General features: G+C 37.8%; 1 pseudogene; it reads left to right on the top strand.

Annotated features, from left to right (window-relative positions):
- The first annotated feature begins 2729 nt into the window (after positions 1-2729).
- On the top strand, positions 2730-3517 carry LOC149143459 (transportin MOS14 pseudogene; annotated as a pseudogene).
- Positions 3518-12419: the final 8902 nt, after the last annotated feature.

Raw genomic sequence — 12419 nt, 5'->3', positions numbered from 1 at the left:
ATGATACTATAGGGAAGGACAACCAGGACCTCCTTGAGTAGGAGCCTCTTCCCTTGCATATTATATTGAATCGTAAATAATTTAGCTAGACATAGAGTTAGTTGCCTACTCCTGCATATATATTGTTGGCACCATCACAAGCTTACGAGTTTCCTTGGTTGATAATTTAATGAAAGAAATTTAAGCAAATAAATTGCCCAACATTTTGGCGCCGTTGCCGGGGATGGTGCTAAGGGATCAGGCATTAGGAATTTAATTCAGTACTAGTATTTTTCTTTAGACAAAATAATTTGTGAAACCTGGTGACAGCAGGATCTTCACAAAGGAGTTTAAGTTTGAGTTTTCTGATGTTTTAGTGTTTAGCTAGTTTTAAATTTCGTCTTTTCAAAAAAAAACCTCCCCTGTATAAATAAAAACGAATCAAGCGATTAGTATGCTCTCTTCCTGCGTTTCGTGCGATCAGGAAGACCAGAAAATCTATTGATTTTGTTCAAATAAAAATACTCTTGCTAGAGAACTAATTTGCAAAAAGACAATAAAGAATTTTGTGAATAAAAAAAAACATCTTTAAATTTTTAGATGAAATTTAGTTTTTTAAAAAATAAAAATTTCCACGAATAATAATAATATATGTATCATATATATACATATTATTATTATAAAAAATAAATAAATAAAACTAAATAAAAAAACTAACTATTTCTTTTTAAGATTTGTTGTTTAAAAAATAAATAAATAAAAAAATAAAAAAAATCGATTATGAGAATCATTAGTTTGTGTTTCCGAGGAAGTGCACATCAGATCTATGGTGCCTTGAATATCTTGTGAACTTGCAGCTTGAGAGCCTCTGAAACTGCTCCCCTGCAGCAAGCCAAATATATTTCCTCCAAAGTTTGCCATTTGGCCTGCATCGGAAACGAGTGGATGACCTTGGTGCTGCTTTGAATATCTTCATCTTTCTGATCATTAGGGGTCGCCTTATTTGCAATTCCATGCTCTTGCTTAATTGCATGGTGACTTTCTCTCTTGACTTGTTCATCTAATGCCCGACCAACTCTTCCATCTTCAACACCACTATAGAGTGATGAAATTGGGGATCGTGGATTCATTGAAGCCCTTCTTGCTATAACTTGATATTGCGGAGAATGATCAGAACTTGACGCACTAACGGGATCAGCATCATCTCTAGATGATTGTCTTTGGCCACTAAGTGTGGAACGGCCGCGAGCCTTCAGAAGGGGATGTTCTGGACTAGATGGAAAGCTTCGCACTCCATCCAGTTTATGCCTTCTCTGGATCCACATAGGCTCTGTGAATTGCTCTGGGCTGGAATTCGCTGACCGGTGTTCGCCAGTGACTTTCCTCCGGTTCCGGTGTAAGAAAAATTTGCAATGTTCGGTTCACTTCTTGATACACTTATTGTTTTATCTATGAAAGCAGCTCGTCTTTGCTTTATGTCTGGTGATGTTGGGCTTGATGATGTAAAAATATTTTCACCCTTCATCGGGTATATAAACTTGAAGCTGTGATCTTCCAGTTCTGGGCTTTCGTTGCAATATTTGTCTGACAGATCAAACATGGGACTGCTTGGTTCTAAAGGAGAATCACAGGAATCGTTGACGTCTTTGGGGAATCGAGATGATGCTCCAGGAGCTCTTCTACTGTGTCTGGACCATTGTTAAGGGATCGCCGTTGTGAAAATGTCAAGAATTTCCGCCATGCAACTGACAACCGTAAACCCTGGTTCGAAACCCTCAGTGCCATCGATCGCCTAGTCTTTTGGCCCCGGATTGGTAATTCAAGCTAAGATTTGTTGAATTTATAGGTGCCCCGTGAACGTGGCCATAGAGGTTGAGGTTTTAGCGCAGAGCAACCCTTCGAACTCGATTCCTGAATTGGTAACTCGAAGCGGAGATTTTCACATTCAACGAGAAATTCATGACTGTGTAATACTACACTGGTTGTGTGATTGAGATTAAATCTGCAGATGCTCAAGATTCGTTGAATGGTGGGGTATTGGTTAATCATAAGAAGCAAGCATGCCCAACATTTCGGCGGCATGGTATAATGATAAATGTACACCCAGCATACACATCCACGTGGGTCAATGCAGACAAATGTAGAACACCATCATTCAAAAGTACATCAAATCCTGGCGATGATGATCTGCCCAACAAATCTTCTGATTCTAGCCGAGTTCCTGGAGAAATCGTAGGAAATCATAAATTTCAGTTGTTCCTATAGACCGACTTGCAAATATTTTTAGATATGTTAATCATCCTGAAGCTATGGCAGATGCATTTCGAAAGATTTGGCAAATTTTGAAAGCATTTTTTGATCAACGTGCTTGGGACATCCTGACCATGGAATGACTATGCCGGGTTTGCAAATATGTTGTTAGAACATGTGGGAGATCCATGGGTGTCACAATAGGTGATATGCTACAGGTGGTCCAATTGAAATATCAACATCACCATCAGTCTTGTTTCCTTTACCTTTCAAGCGAAGTTATAAAGGTATTTGGTTCTGATCCCTCATGTGCAAATTATCTAGGAGCTTTAATTACTTCACTCTTTAGCCACACTATTAGCCTTCTAAAGACTATTCAGGATTTTACATCGAGGCCAGACATTGCTGATGACTGCTTTCTATTGGCATCAAGATGCATCAGATATTGCCCCCATTTGTTTGTACCGTCGACGATATTCTCTTCATTAGTCGATTGTGCAATGACTGGCATCACCATACAACACAGGTTATTTCACTGGTTACGTGATGAATTGGGTTCCAACCTAGATTATTTAATTAGTTTTCTTGAATTGCTTACGGTCTTGCCACAGGAGGCATCTAGCTATAAAATAGCAGCCCGTCCAGAGAGGCGTCGTCAATTCCAAAAGGAGCTTGTTTCATCCGCGGAGGTTTCTTTTGGTTTGTTGGCTTCTTGTTTGAGTTTTAAAGAGCTGCATGAACAGGTTTTGGATGCTTTTGCATCCTGGCTAAGACTGAGCCATGGGATACCAGCTGCCACCCTTGCTTCTCATTCGTTGGTCCTTGCAGCTATTTCTGGTTTGAACTCAGAGCAACTTTTTGATGCAGCAGTGAATGCCATTTGTGAATTGATTCGTTACACAGTGTATGGAAGTCCTGGTGGCCTTGCAGGGCAAATGCCACTGGTTCAGGTTCTTGTGCCCCAAGTCATGGGACTCAGGAGTCGTTTTTCATTAAAGGTTGCTCTCATGAAAAAGAAGGTAATCAAGGAGGAGAATCTGGAATAGATCAAGCTTATATGGAGGATGACGAGATTGTGAAGGGAATGGCTCGCTTGTTTGCAGAAATGGGGGATTCTTATGTTGAGTTGATTGCAAGTGGTTCGGCTAAATCCATGATGATTGTTGACGCTCTGGTGGAAGTTACATCTCACCCGGAATATGACATTTCTTCAATGACATTCAACTTTTGGCATAGTCTCCAAACTATTCTGACAAAAAGGGAATGTTATTGTTCTTTCGGAAATGAAGCAGCTATTGACTCTGAAATGGAGAGGAGATTGACCATTTTCCGTCCATTTTCATATATTTTTTTAATTTTTTTTTTTTGTTTTAAAAAAAATATATAAAAAATATAAAAATAAAAAATAAAAAATTTTGTTTTCATTTATTTATTACTTTTAATATTTTCTTTTTAAAAATTTGTTGTTTAAAAAAAAATTAACAAATATATATATATATATATATATATATATATATATATATATATATATATAATTAACAAAATATATATATATATATATAAATACAAAAAAAATAACAAAAAAAACAAAACAATTTTCACAAAATTCACACAGATTTTAAAAAATAAAAAATGGAATACTTGGAAACAAATTTCACAAATCAATTTATTAAACATTGGAGGATTCTTGTTTCGATAGCTTCAAGTTGGCATTAACTCATCACATCTTTCTGTTCTATGCTTTATGATGCACTAATATGCAGAACAGAATTGCCAAGCACATTTCATGAGTTGTCTAACACAAACAGGGAGTATTATTTTTCATGGTTGTTTTTAAGAATGGATTGAAATTGATATCATGAATTGAGTTACTTTCAACGCTTTGATTTTTCTTAAATCTGTTTTATTTGGTATGAAATTTTTGCGTAAGAATCATGAAGGAAATGCGCAATTCTTCTTGAACAAACTTATGTTTTCTTTCTGCCAAGTTTTTTTTACAGGTTACAGGATAACAAAGTGATCATTAAGGAGATTGCATTGTGACGACAATTAGTCTTCCAAAGACTAAATTCATGAAAAATTCTGAAGACAAATCCATGTCCACAACCACTACCTTGCACTTCCCTTTTTCAAAAAGATTTTGAATTCCACCAATTGTACATCCATAAGGCGTGACATTTCCATATCCATTTTTCACAACAATAGTTCTTATTCATACACCATGCATTTCCTTACATCCATTCCTTACATGCATTTTCCTTGTCATTACCATTCCCCTTCATTTCCGCCAATAAAACCATGCTTGAGTCAAAGTCCTAGAGTCTAAGTATCATTGAAAAAACACCTAAAGGCTTGCATGCCTTAATGGCAAGTACTCTTGCCAATGAACAATGGGAGTACATTAATATCCCTTGTTCGTTGGATCTTGTAGGTGACTCGACCACGACAAATTTATCGTACCTACAAAGATGTGTTAGGCATCCTGACTCCCATTGGCATCAATGGTGGGAGCTCTTGTGTTGGCTAGGGGCATTCATTAACGGCCACTAAGTCAATACTTTCTTGCTATGTTCGACATCGACACATTTAATCACATAGTAAGATTTGTGCCATCGAGTGTTGAAGACTTGAAGACCCATATTTTGTAGCAGATGAAGCTGATTTCCTTTCATTCTTTTTCAGTTTGTCATCACTTGAGGACAAGTCAATAAATAAGGCTGGGGGGGAAATGTAACTTCTATATTTTGTATACCTTCCAAGCCTTATACATTTTCAGCCGCATTTAGCAGCAGATTCTGAACATTCAACAGAAGATCCAACAACAGATTCAACAGCAGATGCAGCAACAATAAAATATTCACTTTTCCGATTTCATCCACCATTTTCACAACCAAGTAAAGAAGACTATGAACAACAGTTTTTGCAGCCACACGTCCACAACTCTCATCCATTTTTGGAAGGGTAAGTTAAGGTATGATATTTTATAACTTTTAACCATTAAATTCCTTGAAAAGTTAGAATAATAATTTTTGGAAAAACTTCACTTCCTTTCCCCTTCCTTTCCCCTTCCTTTCCCCATTCCACATAACTGCCCAAACCATCCATTTAAGGGGAAGGATACATTTACATACATACTTTGTCACATTCATATCACATCCACATTCATATATCACATTCTTAACCCCACTTACCTTCAAAATATCTTCACTATTACATGAGCATACAAATGGCTTTGTCAAAAGTATTTAAAAGTTAATTGAATGCCAACACAATCATGGTTGTTACACAAGAACCAACCATGATGCATTCCAACAAAAATACTCTGCAATAAAAATCACATTATCAATATGCAAAGATCATACATTGAATGCAACAAACAAAATATGGTTGAAACACAAGAACCAACCAATTTGTAGTTCATCAAAATAACGCTTTGCAAAAGTTAAGTAAATGATATCATGCAGAGTTTAAGCCAAAGCTCAAGTATCAAAAAGTAATGTAATAGACTGCATGAGGACATGCAATACCTTCAGTTTGGGGGTATGTTGGGCCTCAAAATAGTCCTTATTTTCACTCCATTATTCACCAATACCTTCACATTTTACCTTCATGTCACCTCCATTCCACCTCCACATCATTACATTTACCTCATTATTGGGTTATAACTATGCTTTTCCAAAGTTTATTAATTCTTAACATTTTTAAGTGGATTTATGGCTAAACTTTAGAAAATAATATGCTTATACTTATACCTAACAATTAGAATGAGTTTGTTGACATGTGTAGGTACAAAGGAAGCTTCCAGGGCATCTTTATGTGGCCTTGAATGATCAAATTCGAATTTGATAAGATAAGCCTCATGGAAAAGATCATGATATCATGGAGAAGATCATGGACCTCATGGAGGAGATCATGGAGGATAGGGTTATGTGTATAGATGGTTGAGAAATGTATGGAACTAAAGAGAGATTAGTGGATCATCATTATGAGTTTGTTATCTCATCCCATTGTATAAATAGGAGTACCTCCTCCATTCCAAGGGGAGGACTCTTGGAGAATGTATCCAACTTATGATGGAATAGAATAAAGCTTCATTTTACATATATTTCCATTATGTAGTTTTATATATAAGTTGTCTTAGTGTAGTAAATGGAATAATTTGTCACTTTGTTCTTAGGAGAATTGAGCTCACTCTAGAAGGATCAAAGGAACATGTTATTTCATATAGATCTTATTTCATTTAATTGCTTAGATGTTTGAGGATTTGTTTGTGATTGATGAATGAGTTTTAAATCTTATCAGCATATGAGAGGACAACCAAGGGTCTAAGTTAGGCTCTTCCTCTATTTGATTTGCATGATAAATGAAACTCATTCTTTTTGCTTTTATGTTTCAAGTATCATATGAGGAGATAACCAAGAGTCTAAGTTAGGCTCTCTCTCCATTTGATTTGTATGATAATTGAAATCCTTTTATGTTTCAAGTCATTTCATTTCTTATGCTTATGAATGAATCCTAGTTTAGTTTGGATTCGTATATGAGGGGACAATCAAGAGACTAAGTTAGTCTTTCTCTCTCTGAATCTGAACAACAATTAAAGTTCATTCTCTTGTCTTCATTTCAAGTTTTTGGTTTTATGTAATCAATGATTTCTCTATGATACTATAGGGAAGGACAACCAGGACCTCCTTGAGTAGGAGCCTCTTCCCTTGCATATTATATTGAATCGTAAATAATTTAGCTAGACATAGAGTTAGTTGCCTACTCCTGCATATATATTGTTAGCACCATCACAAGCTTACGAGTTTCCCTGGTTGATAATTTAATGAAAGCAATTTAAGCAAATAAATTGCCCAACACGGTCCATACACACCTGATAGCTCGACAACTGAATTTTCAAAACCCCAAGTGTTTTTCGTTGGATAGCCACTTGTAATTTAAGGCCTTTTGAATTCAAATTTGACCATTCCCCCCACATTCGGCCCATTAATGCTAGATTGGTAGCAAATTTTCAAGAATCTGATCCATAAATTTCACCTTAAGTGCATGTCGCCCGCTCCATTTGGCCACAATTCAATCATCAAATCATGAATAGTGACTTTAACGGTCACTTTTTGGTGGACTTACGCGCTATTTCCACGAGTAGCATAGCTGCCTTCTTTTGGTGGATAAATCGATCTTGTGGACAAGGCCGATCTCCCTAGTATCAAAAGATATCTAGAAACAAGCAAAACAATCAAATCTACCTTTCTCTAAACATATTGTGATTCATAAATAAAAACTATAGAGGTGTTTAGACCCTACCTTAAGTCCAACACTAGTTTGTGGCAGCCATCCTTCAACCGTCCGAAAGAGTTTCCTTTTGAGAACCTACAATAACAAACAAGCACACATCAAATAACACCTACATAGCTAATATCATAAATCATGTTCATTATGGTGATCAAGGAATCCATAAAATAAACCATAAAACACAGCTTATTGAGAAAAATAAACTTATTTGTATTAACTTTGAAATAGAAGAACTTTACAACCTTTGGTGCATTCATGTTGTACACGCTCTTCCTAGGGTCCGAAACAGGAATCTCCTTTACTTTGACAAGCCTCACACTCTTCCAAATGAGATCAAAGAGGTATGTAATCTCTCCTCACAAAAGCTCAATTAGGAAGACTAAGTTCCAGCAGCATTTCACCTCAAAAATATTCAGCTTTCAACCTCTCCAGTAACCAACCCAATGCTTCATTTTATAGTGCAAAGGAAGGAGGTTACAGGTCCACCTATGAAGGGATAGAGTCCTCCTTCAAAGGGATAAGCTCCTCACATCAAGGGGTTAGCTCCTTAAGGTATGGAATGCATGAACCTTAAAGGAGAAAACTTGCCACCTCAAGATTCCTTCGAAAAGGTTCTAGAAATGACTAAAAGTGAGTTTTTAATAATATACTTGCGCCTTTTTGACTTTTACAGGGTTCTGTACCCATAACACAGAGACAGAGCGGTCAGGTGCGTAGGGGACATGACCTTTAGGTGCGGGACCGTAGGTAATGCTAAAAGAAAGTGCAGAACTAGAGTTTTATAGACTTTTGAGGGCTTTCTCTTATTTTCAAGGCTTGATATGAAGAACTGAGGCTTAAGACATGTAAATGAGGAAAGTATGAGCGGTAATGGACTCACACAGATTGCAGAATTTCAAGGTGACAATTTTTAGTGCAACAGATTGCCCCCTAAAGTGTGAAGTCTGTAATAGATGAAGATGAAGTCTTTCATGTATGAAGAGTGAAGTACTTTATCATTTCAAGGATCATTCTGTGGACACCCGAGTCAGAACTTGTAGAAAACATTCAATGCAAAATATATATATGTGAACATATCATCACTGAGGTAGGCATTCCCATACTCAGATCAAAACTGACTAGAAAACTAACTAAACTACTCTGATATAGGATTGATTTTGTAATACATCACAAGTATAGACATATGTAGACACATTATCGGCATAGCCATCTATTTATGAATATTCCACTGTATAATGAATAACAAAATTCCTCGTAGCCTGGATGGTAGAAACTAGATCCAGGGTCTTGATTTCTGCTTCCCGAATTAGTACGATTCTATCCAAGTGAATGAATGTGTCGAGGTCGAACATGGTAGAAACCACTTGATTACCAGTTAATGATGTGAACTGTTAACAAGTGTGAGAGAAACCACCAATAATGTCAATGGATCTCAAAGTACTCAGTACAATCCATGAAATGCGAATAAATGAGCTGATGTCAAACATGTCATAGAATCCTTTGATCGAAGGTCAATGATGCAACCTGTCATCGAAGGCGAGAAACCTACCATTAGGGCATGCAGATTCCAAGGTACTGACGATTTCTAGATCATCTTTGTAGATAATGAGCTGAATTCGATAGAAAGCGATCTGTGGTAGGCAAGCCCACAACACGAAATCATAGATCAAGTTTTGAAGAAATATATTTGGCAAGGACTAACTCAGGGATGGTCAAAATGGATGACATATATTTTTCAAATGAATGGTTTATTTGAACTGACCTCTTGAACACATAACGACACTGCAGATGGTTTGGTGACAATTGACCCAAAGCTAATACCCAGAAACTGGCTAAAGACTTTCAATATGATTTGATTAATTGTTAGGCAAAAGATTTCCCAATCCAGGTAAACAAAAAGTGTCGTGTTCAAGAGGGGTTGACTGCTTTTATAAAACACAAAGTATAACAAACATGTTCATTTTTCTCTCTTTTCCCCCACCATTTATGGCAAGTACCTCTTTATTTTTGACAAGCTTGAGGAGGGTAACATTTGCTTGGTTATAACTCATCCTTCAGATGATTCCAACTTAGTTTAAAATTCAAACCCTAAGAAGGATTGGTTCGTTCCTATTTAAAATTGAACAGGTCCTTTACTGTTAAATTTTAACAAGTCCAGTATAGGAGAAACTTGGTGTTTTTCAATTTTAGGGAGTCAGAAGAAAAAATTAAGGAAACTCCATGGGTGTCCTTTTTCGTAAATTTGTGTCCCTCAAGCCTGAAAAAGTATAAAATAATACTTGAGAGAACCGCTTGACCATTACGATCAAGGATTACTTTTCATAATTAGTGGCTCCAATCTGAAAAAAGTAAAAAAACGGTCAGAGACACGTCGTTTTAGAACCAGTATCAAACTTGAAACGACAAAATTCTGGCGATATTTTCATGTTTATATGGTCAGAAAAGAGCTTAAAGAAGACTCGTCCTAGAGGAACAAGTGGTATAAAGGGTAGCAACTGGTTTCGGCAATGGTGGAACTGCTCAAAACATGTAATGGTTAAGAGGCTGGCTAACAAAACCACTCATAAGTGTGGTCCCTCACGAAAGGAAAAACAATCAAGTGAAAGCATATGATCAGCCAAAGAGATGGTGGCGATGGAATGAAAACAACCAAGCCTCATCTAACAGAATTTAGCGGATAAAGACAACACTCACGAGATGTAAATTAGGTATGGGTTCATTTTTACACAAGCTTGAACCATAGAGAACTCTGCTTGGATTCGGTTTCATGTTTACGCAAGCTTGAAATGAAAAAATATGCTTGTTATAAGTTCGCATGCCCCCAACATAATGACTCAAATCGAGGTACATGCCCCCCAAGCTTCATTACATTCAACCAGGTGGATGGAATGAAGGTTCACTTTCGAGATTTTGGAAAGACTCGACTTGGAAATGGAGTTGTTTCATTTTTTAATGAGGTTGACACAGGAGAAGAACTATCCTTAAAACCCTTGTTTCATTTTGTAACGAGCTTGACGCAAAACAAGGAACTATGCTCAAGACATCCAGTTTCATTTTTTAATGAGGTTGAGACAGGAACAAACTATCCTTGAGATGTCCGGTTTCATTTTTTAACGAGGTTGAGACAGGGAGAAACTATCCTCACGATAGGTCAGGAATCAGACAACGACTGTATAGCCTGATATGCAAATTCAAAGGGACTCAAAGGCATCGCTCCATGAAATGAATCCACCTCAGAATCGGAAGGTACGATCCAAGGATCATCAAAAGCAATAGTGTCCGATGAAATCATATGAATAACTGCAAAGGAAGGTGATACATTAGGAGGGGGGAAGTATGAGTGGTAATGGACTCACACAGATTGCAGAATGTCAAGGTGACAATTTTTAGTGCAACACCTTCACGCTATCGCGGACCCTGTGACACTTCCCTGCTTCGCGCAGTCCTGAAATCGTACAACTCCCCTACCCGGGCAGTGTAGTTTATAGTCTCACACCTCCTTTCAACTTCTTGGAGTGCTAAGACTGTGCTACTTTCATTTAGTCACATGGCCAGACCATCGATGTATGGCTTCAAGCGACTGCCATTCACCTTTCCTGGGAAGGGTTCTTTATTTAACTTGACCAGCTGTACCGCTCCTCCGTCGGTAATCTTCTTAATAACATAAGGCCCTAACCAGTGAATCCTAAATTTTCTGGGGAATTTATCAAACTTACTATCATACAAAAAAACAAGATCATTTACCTTAAATGTGTGCAGCTTGATGTGTCCATCATGCCATGACTTTTCACGCTGCTTTTGGACTTGTTGGTGAAACCCAGCCAAAAACATTTCTTCTTCGAGCTCATCTAGCTATGCGAGCCTCTCTTCCAAGGCTCCGTGATCAGTCATACCTGTGAGTGTTTCTATGCGCAGACTAAGCATGATGTATTCCATAGGCATTATAGCTTCTACACCATAGACAAGCCTAAAAGGGGTTTGCCTCGACAGCCTTTTGCATGTTGTTCGATAAGCCCACAATATTGTAGGTATGCTTAGGTCCCAATCACTTCGTTGAGCATTGCAAACCTTGGTCAGCGTGTTTTCAAGCACATTGTTGAATGCCTCCATTGTCCTGTTAGCCTATGGGTGATAAGGTGTGCTCTTCTAGTGATATAATTGAAATTCCTCTGTTAGTGCGCTAATCGTCTCATTCAAGAAGTGCATACCACGATCACTCATCAAGATCCTTGGACATCCAAATCATGTCAGTACATGCTCAAATAGGAACTTCGCAGCCGTCACGCCCATGCAATCCTTCACCGGCTGCGCTTCTGCCCAACGAGTCAAATACTCCATCACAGTGATAATGTACCTCGCCCCTGTCTTCCCTTGTGGCTAAATGGGTCCTACAAAATCTATTGCCCACTTCTCGAAAGGTTGCAACATCATTTGTGGATTCAAAGGCATTTCATCCATCCACAATGGCCTGCCTGTTCTTTGACATATATCACACGCCTTGCAATATTCTTTTGAATCCTGATGAAGGGTTGGCCACCACAACCCTACGCGTAGAATCTTCTGAGCAGTTGCTCTCCCTACATAATGTCCTCCTGTGGCGCCTCCATGAGCATCCGCGAGGATCCTGCTTTGTTTGAATTCAGGTACATACCGTCGCAATATCTCATTAGTCCCCCTCTTGTATAGATGCCCAGCAATGACAGAGAAATTTGTTACACGCACCACTAATTCCTTCTTTTGTTGGACATAGTATCCTTCCTGTGTGGTTACTGTTGTTAGGAAGTGTATTATATCATCAAAATGACCATCTGCGACACATACTACAAATAGCTACGCGTCAGGCAATCCTTCTTCCAACTTAGTAGGTTCCTCCCTTATTTCGATGTGCGACAAATGAT

This window comes from Pinus tabuliformis, chromosome X (genome assembly GCF_031772625.1).
Source record: "Pinus tabuliformis cultivar Carrire ecotype Pingquan chromosome X, CPIR1, whole genome shotgun sequence".
Lineage (NCBI taxonomy): Eukaryota > Viridiplantae > Streptophyta > Pinopsida > Pinales > Pinaceae > Pinus > Pinus tabuliformis.
The sequence above is the reverse complement of the archived record's forward strand: the minus strand, read 5'-3'. Positions and strand labels throughout refer to the sequence as shown.